Source organism: Thalassophryne amazonica, chromosome 15 (genome assembly GCF_902500255.1).
Source record: "Thalassophryne amazonica chromosome 15, fThaAma1.1, whole genome shotgun sequence".
NCBI classification, from domain to species: Eukaryota; Metazoa; Chordata; class Actinopteri; order Batrachoidiformes; family Batrachoididae; genus Thalassophryne; species Thalassophryne amazonica.
The window spans coordinates 73,738,544-73,750,596 of record NC_047117.1 but is presented as its reverse complement, the minus strand read 5'-3'; the positions used below and the strand labels follow the sequence as shown (position 1 = coordinate 73,750,596).

General features: G+C 40.8%; 1 protein-coding gene across 12 annotated transcripts in view; it reads right to left on the bottom strand.

Moving 5' to 3' along the window:
* LOC117527063 (RNA-binding protein 47-like) overlaps positions 1–12,053 on the bottom strand; it is an 85,049-nt gene that overhangs the window by 50,221 nt on the left and 22,775 nt on the right. The window contains exon 1 of one of the 12 annotated variants that reach the window (XM_034189230.1): positions 5,443–5,465. The exons of 9 other annotated variants lie outside the window; for them this stretch is intronic. The gene's annotated coding sequence lies outside the window, so the exon portion shown is untranslated. Of the gene's footprint in view, positions 1–2,164; positions 2,303–5,442; positions 5,466–12,053 lie in introns of those variants that run through there. 2 more of the 12 variants (XM_034189231.1, XM_034189233.1) reach the window with 2 other exon arrangements.

The following is a 12,053-nucleotide window of genomic DNA, read 5'->3' as shown; positions in this document are numbered from 1 at the left end:
TCTTGCCTCACTAACTTTGACTCCTAACCGTCCTACCTGTGCTGTCCCGCTGATATGTTCATTCCTAATCAGTTCCAAAGAAAATTGTAGAATCAATTAAGATCTCTCACCTCCAGCTCTGACTCCTGTCTTTATGTTAACCTCTAACATCGCTGGTTTCACTATAGCCTTGTAAACTTTCCATTTCACACTTACAGTTACTCTTTTGTCACAAATCACTCCTCCCACCTTTCTCCACGTACTCCACCCTCCCTGTACTCTTTACTTCACCTCTCTACCACACATTCCAACACTTTGGATAGTTGGCCCTAAAGCCTAATTTATGCTTCTACAACTCCATATCTTTGTGGCTATGCAATGATGTCACTGTGGGCATGACCCTCTGGAAGGTCTCCGTCACATTAGTGAGTGTTTTACTGCAATTTACCACCAGAATAGTAGAGGCGCAACATGAAGAACAAGGCAGAGACTGCTAATATTTGCTGACTTTTCTGTGAAACGTTCCTCTATTTGATCCGTGATTGAAATGTAATCATCGTGCGTGCTGGAAAAACATTTAAATCTGACAGGAGAGGAAGGAGTGAAAGCAGAAAAGTAACCAATCACAGCCCTTGCAGTTTCAGTCATTTGACATGCAGTTTTAATTTTTGGGAGGTGCACGTCAGGCTACAGAGAGGGGCTTAGAGAGGGTATGCAGCAACACAGAGGGCTCTGCATTGCTACAGAGCTGTGGAGACGTGAAGCATAAATCAGGCTTAAGTAACTATATCTGTCTTCACTATATCTACTCCTTGCAACCTCACTATTCCAATAAGCTCCCCTCATTCACAAACATGTACCCTCCCTTGCTTCTACTGACTTTCATTCCCCTTCTCTCCAGAGCATACCTCCAGGCTAGGAGAGGTAGAGTCTCAACCTGTTGTCAATTCTCACTATGCTGATCAGATTACAATATTAACTGCAAACATCATAGTCCGTGGAGACTCCTGTCTGATCTTATCCTTCAACATGTCCATTATCACTACAAACAAGAAAGGGCTCTGATCCTATGACTGATGTAATCCCAGCACCACCATGAACACATATAGATTTGCCGACTGCCTGACATTTTTAAACTCGTGGATGTTCTTAAAGTTCTATCCCATCCTGCATCCTCCAAAGCAAAGCAAAGTAGGTTATAATAGCAAAGTGCTATTATAACTTATAAACATGACATCCAAAACCATGGAAATGATTTAACCCTTTTGTATGCTTCCATGCCGATGTGTAGATTTACATTTATGCACTTTGCAGGTAATTTTATACAGAGTATGCAGGATCAGATGGAAAATTGAAATCAAAACTCTGACTGACCCACCCTGTACCACACCAAAATATCTGCATTTATTAATAACAGTGTCTGTGAAGTACAAAAGAGCGCACAATCAAGTGTTGACTACGCCTACACTCACGTATGTTCTAAATGTGCAGATACTTTATCTTCTGCCAAGTAAACACCTGCAATTTTCACCAGCTCTTGTTTCCAGGAAAGAGAAAATCATTCTCCTTGTAGATGCACACACACACAGAAGAAGAAGAAAAAAAGACCAGAAAAAAGAGAAGGGAAGGTAAAGCATGAAAGATAAGAGTTGAATGAGAAGCTGGTAGAATTCCGCGTGGGCCAAATCCAGTGAATGCCTCTTAAACACAGTCCTGATCGCACACAATAGGCCGACTCCTAAACTGTGTCACGCACACCAAAGGAATCACGCTGAGGAACAAAAATTAACCTGAGAAACTCTACCGCTTTGTAATCAACCTACTCGCTTGGGCTCCCGCTGAATGATGGACTGAAACTGCTTAAAAAATAAGAGGAAGGGGGGAAAAAGAGTGTGAGAACATGAGGCAAAGAGAAGTGTGAAGAACAGTGTTATCACTATGTATTGACCAGCAAACAGCTTTTTTTAATCTTAAACAACTCCATGCCAAACAGGATCCAAACCCCGCTGCTGCTCCCCCAAACACCACCCACTTTTGGCAACATCAGATCATCCACTCCACACATGCATGCGTGCACACACACACACACACACACACACACACACACACACACACACACACACACACACACACACACACACACACACACACACACACACACACACACACACACACACACACACACCTTGCCTGTTGGCCTGCTGTCCAGACAACCAGCCCATTGTGTACCGCAACAGGTATGCAGAGACGAGCCGATTGGGGAGCAGGCTGCAAGCGTCCTCGCTGCAACCCCAAGAAATAAAAGCAAAGGAGAGACACAAACAGACGAAAGGAGGCCGGAGGAGGTGGAGGAAACTAGAGGTTTAATGAAGCATTATAACAGCATTAGTGCAGGAGCAGGTTGGAGGACACAACAGGGAAGGAGGAAGGCACGCAGGATCGGAGGAGAGGCAGCGAGAGGGTTCAGCAGTGTCACCACGCGGGGGGCTGGAGGGGTTATGCTGGGGTCACAGGGCGAAAGACTGGAGGCAGGGGGCCTAATGAAGGAGAGGAGGAGGATTGATGCAGCCCTCACAGTGACTCAGTGTCACCTGTTTACACATTCAGCAGATTGCATTGTTCCTGTCGTGTTGTCAGCAAAAAAAGTTTTCATTTTTTTCCTCACATAAGCAGAGTAAGAAAAGGAGAAGACGTGCTGTAATCATCTTTGTTACGCTTCCAGTCAGGGAACGTTCCTGCTCCACATCAGTACAGTCAGAGCACATGCACTGTTGCCACAGTAGATGTACCTTTTTAATATTCCAGACCTGGACCAGCATCTTCACTTGTAGTGAGCAGAGGCATGTATGATTACCAAGAGAGGCCACAACATTTCTAAATGAAGACATCATATGCAGAAAACACCTGCATCAAATCTACCGAAAAGCTTCCCAACAAAGAGAACACAAGAAAATACAGTATAACCTACAGCAAATCTGTGATGCTCATGAAATCCATTTGCATTGCTATGACATTAATCGCTGTGATGAAGAAAGACGCACATCACAGACTGTCCTTTATAGACGTCAAGATGTTTGGTGTGGAAACCAAATCATAGCCAGAACTATAGTGAGTGAATAGACAAACAGAGTGCAGTTCTACTTACTAGATCTAGTTCCTGTTTCAGCAAAAAAAAAGCCCCCCCATCCTCCCCCTCCCCCCACACACAAAAGTGTCATTAGCAAAACAGCCAACAGTAGATCAGTAGAAGATATTTGATGTAACTTAAGTTCTAACCTGCTGCTTTTCCAGATGATGCTCATACAGAGAAATCTGGTGTGAAAGACTGAACAATTGCTTTAGGGCCTCATTTATAAAACGCTATATAATAAATAAAACATTGAGTACGCAAAGAACACCGGAGGTGTGCAGGCATTCTTTCCGTCAGAGTTCTAAAGTTGTGGGTATGCATGGTTCTCCTTTATGAATTTCAAAGCATACACACATGCACAAGCTTGTTGTTGTTGTTCTTTAGCTATGAATGGATGCATATACAACCCGTCTGCATCTGATGCCCTAAAGCCACACATCACACAGCTTACAGACAAAAACACAGCAATGAAAAAGAAAAAAACCTGACCCCACAAATGACCTCATACCTAAACTGTGACCAGTGTTGTATAGTAACGAAGTAAAAATACTTCACTACCGTACTTAAGTATGTTTTGGGAGACTTTGTACTTTACTTGAATTTTTTTTTAATTCAGCTTACTTTCACTTTTACTTCACTACATATCCGACCTTAAATGCATACTTCTACTCTGATACATTTTCTATGCGCCATGCCATTACTCATTACAAAAAAACACACACAGACACAAAAAAGTCATGTTTTCACCCAGAGACACCACTGATTACTAGTGACTGCAACGAAGTCAGGCCGATTTGTCATGAGGCATGTCCGGTAGGCTTTTTTGCAGTTGCGCACTTGGGGGGTGTTTGTCAGGAAAATGCTAATTTCTCTACATTGATTACAGGCCTGCAGCAGGTCTGTAATCAACTTTTCTGCCACGCGGCTTTGATTTGAACCTTGAACCAATTGAAGTAATGATTCACAGATCGAAGCAGTGCTTCGATCTACAGTTCGTGGATTCATTGCTTTATTTTGCTTTATCCTAATTTTTCCCCGCTAAAACCCTGAAGAGCATATGTCTGTGAGTAATATTTAATATTTTTATGTTAAACTGACCTGTTATGGTCTTCTGAAACAGTTGATAAATGTATTTTATAACTTAAAAACAGGACTGATGCTAACGCATTAGCATGTCTATGGCATTTTCAATGTTAAAGTTAGCATTAACCTGTTCGCATCAGCGCGTTTGTGTTGATTTGTTTTCTGTATAATTAATGGCTCAGCGTTTGTTGTCGTAAAAGAGTCAAATTGTAATTTTTTTATTTTTTTATTCATATATTAATAGCAACAACAATACTAGTCTACACAATAGTAGTCAATAATAATAGACTAATAATGTTACAATACAATTTTAGAGAAAGAGACAAAAAGAACCTAATGAAACAAAACACAACAGAAAAGATAAAACCATGTAACAATGAAAATAAATAAATACATATAGAAATAACTGTTTCCTGTGAACACCTAGTGAGTAGACTACTCTCGTTTAAGTTTTGAAACCTTGTTTCTGAAGTGTTTTTGTGTGATGTGCACAATTTTCAGTATTTTGACTAATACTACCAGTCATTTACAAGCTTAGATAAACTTTGTAATATAAAAAAAAATCTGTCCATTTTTGATTATTAACCTTTACTTGTACTTTTACTTTCAACACTTGAGTACATTTAGTTGTACATTACTTGTCATACTTAAGTACAATAAATACTAGATACTTTAAGACTTTTACTTGAGTAGCATTTCAATCGGTGACTTGAACTTCTACCAAAGTCATTTTTTTAATGGGTATCTGTACTTTTACTTAAGTGTGATTTTCTGGTACTTTATACAACACTGACTGTGACAAGTGGGCCAGCATGAACCCTTTGCCAGATTGCTATGAGCGCTTGGCGTTGGTCTTTCAGCCTATGTTTCTGCTCTGCCTCCTGGTTTTATGACCCTTGGCTTGACTTCTAGAAGTCACCCTTGTATCTTCTCCAGATCTGTGTCTGACTCAGTAGATGGTGCCATCAGTGTGCGTGCTTCTCCTCTGAAAAGTTGCCTTACCTGTAATTGTATCTCATTAAGGAGTTGTTTTTACAACACAGTGTGGTTTCCCTGAGGTGGTTTGGTTCCAGTGTCCTGACAACTTGTAAACATGTGGTCAGCCAAAACAAGACGGGACAGATCAATAGAGTTAATAATCTTAGGGTCTTTCCACCATATGTATCCTACATTTCCCTGCTAAACACCCAAACCAAAAGGCCAGGATGGCACAGAAGAACTCAAATGTTGTCAGAATTGTGTATCATTACCTTTTGGTCAGGAAACAGGACAAGACAGATTAATACCAATATCTGCTCTCTGGGGATTTCTGTGACATAATCAAGAAATGAGAAGTATTAGTTCCCATATTTCAATACAGAATGACCAGTTGTGCTACACATAACCATTGACAGGTTTCATATGAAGTCACAGTGGCCCAGTTGCTACATCTTAAATATCAGCAAAATGCTAGAGCTTCACCTTCATCACTGTATCCTCTCCATAGGTATGGCACAACATTATACTCTAAATTTCTAGGGAGGATCCTGGGATCCCTTGAATGGCATATTGATTTTATCTGTTGTCACACTGTCCCACACAGAAAACACACTACGTAAACGCACCGTTGGATTTAGTTTGAGGTTCAACATTGCCACAGTGCCATTCTAAGGCCTTCCAATAATGTTGCTACAATGTTGATGACCAAATGTATATAAGTTAATTTAGTTCTGAGACATTTTCCCTCATTAAGAGCCAAGGTGGGGCAGTGGTCAGACATTTGACTTTGTGTGAGGGTGCAATCCTTTCAAGGTGCATAAAATTGGCTTTCAACATATTTGAATAAAACCCAAACCATTAAAAAATTTCCAATAAAGGATTTGATCCACTGAGTCATCCTACAGTGTTGTAGCAACGTTGCTGGGAGTCTACAGAATTACTGTGGGTTGGGCCCAAATTAATTGCATTATGTCATAACATAGTGTAACAGCTTCATGACGTATATACAGCCTCTTAGGAGTACAGTGTTCTGAAGTGTAATGTCAGAGATATATGACATCTAAAATAGCTCTTTTGTGTTTTGAAACCCAAGCTGACAGCAATGTGGAGACTTTTTTATCCTTATAGACAGTGGCAACACACACTAGTGTGTTAGCCATGGTGATGCACAGGCACTAGATTGGGTATTGTTTTTAAAATAGGTAGCTACATTTTATAAGGGTGGTATTAAATTAATCAAAGTTTCTATAATGAGTTGGAAAGGTGTGTGAGTCCAGAATAGTTTTAGAACTCAACCCTTTTATTTGCTGTTAATTACATAAGATTTTAATGTTAATTTACTGTCTTAATGTATTTATAAATTGTTTAGATTCTTGTTATCACATACACACTATTATTGTTATTATTATTATTACTATAATAATAATAATAATAATAATAATTATTATTATTATTATTATTGTTATTATTTTATTTTTACTTCTGTTTTGTCATTTGACTTTTAAATGGACCACAATGGAAATGTCTTTTCACTTTCTTGTGCCATCCATGTATTTTTAATGCATTGACAATTATATTACTTACATTGAACTTACTAAATAACATCACACACGCGCGCACAGTTTTAAAGGCCCGGCCACACGATACACGGTGTTAGCTGAATGAAGGACAAAAAGTCCCAAAGTCACAAATCGTTGAGAAAAAGTGGACGAATGAGCCTGGACTTCTCCCATCACCGAAAAGCGTGTGAGTGCAGAGTGCATAAAATCCCGAAACGAAACCGAAACTAACAAAAGAAAAACGAAGCGAACAGCGACCTTGATGCTTATAAACAAAATCAAACGAAGCACCAGCATGTGGTCATTTCTGCAGCGAGTCTGTGCTGTCCACAGCAGCCTGCAGCTGTGTTGTCTTGACAGAGTGTGTGCACACACTCGTCTTAGCCAGAGACATTGAGAGGCTGGAGAGAGAGAGAGAGAGAGGGAGAGAGGGAGAGAGGCTGGAGGTTGGACAAAGTTGGACGACAATCAAACGCTGACGGTACGGGAACTATGCAAATGATGAGGAACCATCAACACAGAAAACAAAATGGAATACGGACGAATTGAGGTTGTCGTCGGGATTCATTCACATTTTTCAACAGTTTGAAAATTCTGACAAAGCACCAGCAACAGAAACGAAGCTGGAGATGGTTAAATGATGTCTCCGAAAGTCAACATAAGTCCAGATTTCTTGTTTCGTTTTGGCTTCGGTGTCCTTCGTTAGTGCCGTGTGACTGGGACTTTATATATATATATATATATATATATATATATATATATATATATACATGATTTATCGCCCCCTGCTGGAATGGTGTGTGATTCAAGAATGTAATTATCAACGTCCCTTGTTCAGTGTTGTTAGCTAATATCCACAGTTTCTCCTAAAATATTAGTCCTATCAACGTTACATTTTAGTGACGTTCATCCTGTTTATTATTACTTTACAGAAAGTGAAGAAAAAGGAATATTATGCTGTTCAAAAAAAATAGCAATGTCTGTATTTTTCTTTACAAACTGAAACATTTACTGTAGAAACTGAAAAATGCTTGAGGATTTAGCTTTCCTGTGATTCACTGAACTAATATTTAGTTGTCTAACCACTGTTCCTGAGAAATGCTTCACATCCATGTTTCATGGAGTTGACCAACTTCTGCCACCTGTGAACAGGTAGTCCAGCCCAGGACGACTGGACTACATTCCACAGTTCCTCTGCATTTCTTGGTTTTACCTCAGAAAGAGCATTTTTGATGTCACTCAACAGGTTTTCTATTGGATTAATGTTAATCTTGTTGGTCTGGAACCAAGATGCTTGGGGTTGGGGTTGTTGTCTGGTTGAAACACGCAAGGCCATTTCCTTTTTGGCATAAGGCAACATAGCCTTTTCAAATATTTGATGTATTCAAACTGATCCATGATCCCTGATATGTGATAAATAGGCCCAACACCATAGTATGAGAAACATCCCCACATCATGACGCTTGCTCCACCATGCTTCTCTATCTTCACAGTGTACTGTAGCTTGAATTTAGATTTTGGAGGTCATCTGACAAACGGTCTGTGGCCCCTAGGACACAAAAAGAAGAACCTTGCTTTCATCAGTCCACAAAATGTTGTGCCATTTCTCTTTAGGCCAGTCTATGTGTTGTTTTTTCAAATTGTGACCTCTTCAGCACATGCTGTTTCTTCAAGAATGGTACTTTGTGAGTACCTCTTGTCCATAGCTTGCCTTCACATAGGTGTCTTCAAATAGTTGCAGTACACACAGGTAACTTTAGACCTTCTTTGGTCACTCTGTAGCTGATCACTAGCTGTTGTTTGCCATTCTGGCTATTTTTTGATCCATTTAAATGGTGGTTTTCCACTTTCTTCCATATCTTTCTGGCTTTGGTTACCATTTTAAAGCATTTAAGATCATTTTAGCTGAGCAGCCTACTATTTTCTGCACTTCTTTATATTTTTTCATCTCTCCAATAATGCTTTTAATCAAAGTATGTCGTTCTTCTGAACAATGTCTGGAATTACCTGTTTTACTCAGATTTTCAGAGAAAAATGCAAAAACAGCCACCAAGTACAACATGGGCTGTCTTCATCCTTAAATAAGGGCGACCTGTTTGACACCTGCAGACTGCTATTTTTTGAACAGCATAATATACCTTTTTCTTCACTTTCTATAAAGCACTAACAAATTTGTTAATTTTTTTTTCATGTTTTGATTTGGAAAAGAATGTGCAGCAGTGTTCCCAATGTATTTGTGTGTATAGAAATAAAAGCTATTTTAAGGGTTTTGAGCTTTATTCACATTTTACTTTTTAAACACATTGCTATAACATACACTCAACAAAAATATAAACGCAACACTTTTGGTTTTGCTCCCAATGCCACAGATGTCGCAAGATTTGAGGGAGCGTGCAATTGGCATGCTGACAGCAGGAATGTCAACCAGAGCTGTTGCTTGTGTATTGAATGTTCATTTCTCTACCATAAGCCGTCTCCAAAGGTGTTTCAGAGAATTTGGCAGTACATCCAACCAACCTCACAACCGCAGACCATGTGTAACCACACCAGCCCAGGACCTCCACATCCAGCATGTTCACCTCCAAGATTGTCTGAGACCAGTCACTCTGACAGCTGCTGAATCAATCAGTTTGCATACAGCGTGTGTGGCGTCGTGTGGGTGAGCGGTTTTCTGATGTCAATGTTGTGGATTGAGTGGCCCATGGTGGCGGTGGGGTTATGGTATGGGCAGGCGTCTGTTATGGACAAAGAACACAGGTGCATTTTATTGATGGCATTTTGAATGCACAGAGATACCGTGACGAGATCCTGAGGCCCATTGTTGTGCCAACATCCAAGAACATCACCTCATGTTGCAGCAGGATAATGCACGGCCCCATGTTGCAAAGATCTGTACACAATTCTTGGAAGCTGAAAATGTCCCAGTTCTTGCATGGCCGGCATACTCACCGGACATGTCACCCATTGAGCATGTTTGGGATGATCTGGACCGGCGTATACGACAGCGTGTACCAGTTCCTGCCAATATCCAGCAACTTCGCACAGCCATTGTAGAGGAGTGGACCAACATTCCACAGGCCACAATTGACAACCTGATCAACTCTATGCGAAGGAGATGTGTTGCACTGCATGAGGCAAATGGTGGTCACACCAGATACTGACTGATATCCCCCCCAATAAAACAAAACTGCACCTTTCAGAGTGGCCTTTTATTGTGGACAGTCTAAGGCACACCTGTGCACTAATCATGGTGTCTAATCAGTATCTTGATATGGCACACCTGTGAGGTGGGATGGATTATCTCAGCAAAGGAGAAGTGCTCACTATCACAGATTTAGACTGGTTTGTGAACAATATTTGAGGGAAATGGTGATATTGTGTATGTGGAAAAAGTTTTAGATCTTTGAGTTCATCTCATACAAAATGGGAGCAAAACCAAAAGTGTTGCGTTTATATTTTTGTTGAGTGTATATTTTGAACACAGTGTGTGTGAAAAATTTTATATATATATATATATATATATATACGAGGTCTGTCCATAAAGTATCATACCTTTTTATTTTTTTCAAAAACTATATGGATTTCATTCATATGTTTTTACGTCAGACATGCTTGAACCCTCGTGCGCATGCGTGAGTTTTTCCACGCCTGTCGGTGATGTCATTCGCCTGTGAGCACGCCTTGTGGAAGGAGTGGTCCCGCCCCCTCGTCGGATTTTCATTGTCTGGAAATGGCGGAATGAAAAGGACTTTTTTTCCATCAGAATTTTTTCAGAAGCTGTTAGAGACTGGCACCTGGAAACCATTCGAAAAATTTATCTGGCTTTCAGTGAAAATTTTACGGGCTTCACAGAGAATAAGGACTTTAACTACAGCTTTAAGGACCCCTTTAAGGACGGTCGGTGCGCCGCGCTCCAAGCTGCAACGATGCGGCACAAACCACTGGATCATTTCTAAGCTGATGGCTCTGTGGATACGAGACCGTTGTGTGCTCTTTCTCTGGTTATCACAAGAGCTGGACATCAGCCATTTTCCGGCAGATTTCACTTCTCAGACAAAGGAATTCCGACGAGGGGCTGGACTACTCCTCCCACAAGGAGTGCTCACAATGTATGATTTTTTTAAATAATTTATTTGTATGTTACTGCTGCAAATAAGTATTTGAACACCTACCAACCAGCAAGAATTCTGGCTCACACAGACCTGTTAATTCTTCTTTAAGAAGCCCTCTTATTCTGCACTCTTTACCTATATTAATTGCACCTGTTTGAACTTGTTACCTGTATAAAAGACACCTGTTCACACACTCAATCAATCACACTCCAACCTGTCCACCATAGCCAAGACCAAAGAGCTGTCTAAGGACACCAGGGACAAAACTGTAGACTTGCACAAGGCTGGGATGGACCACAGGACAACAGGCAAACAGCTTGGTACAAGACAACAACTGTTATGATTATTTATTAGAAAGTGGAAGAAACACAAGATGACTGTCAATCTCCCTTGGTCTGGGATTCCATGCAAGATCTCACTTTGTGGGGTAAGGATGATTCTGAGAAAGCTCAGAACTACACAGAAGGACCTGGTCAATGACCTGAAGAGAGCTGGAACCACAGTCACAAAGATTACATTAGTAACACATGATGCTGTCATGGTTTAAAATCCTGCAGGGCAGCAAGGTCCCAATGGTCAAGCCAGCATATGTCCAGGCCCATTTGAAGTTCACCAGTGACCATCTGGATGATCCAGAAGAGACATGGGAGAAGGTCATGTGGTCAGATGAGACCAGAATAGAGCTTTTTCGAATCAACTCCACTTACCATGTTTAGAGGATGAGAACAACCCCAAGAAAACCATCCCAACCGTGAAGCATGGGGGTGGAAACATCATACTCTGGGGGTGCTCTTCTGCAAAGGGGAAAGGACGAATGCACCGTATTGAAGGGAGGATGGATGGGGTCATGTATTGAGAGATTTTGGCAAACAACCTCCTTCCCTCAGTAAGGGCATTGAAGATGGGTCATGGCTGGGTCTTCCAGCATGACAATGACCCCAAACACACAGCCAGGGCAACTAAGGAGGGCCTCCGTTAGAAGCATTTCAAGGTCCTGGAGTGGCCTGGCCAGTCTCCAGCCCTGAACTCAATATAAAATCTTTGGAGGGAGCTGAAACTCCAAACCTACAAAGATCTAGAGAAGATCTGTATGGAGGAGTGGACCAAAATCCCTGCTGCAGTGTGTGAAAACCTGGTGAAAAACTACAGGAAACGTTTGACCTCTGTAATTGCAAACAAAGGCTACTGTACCAAATATTAACATTGATTTTC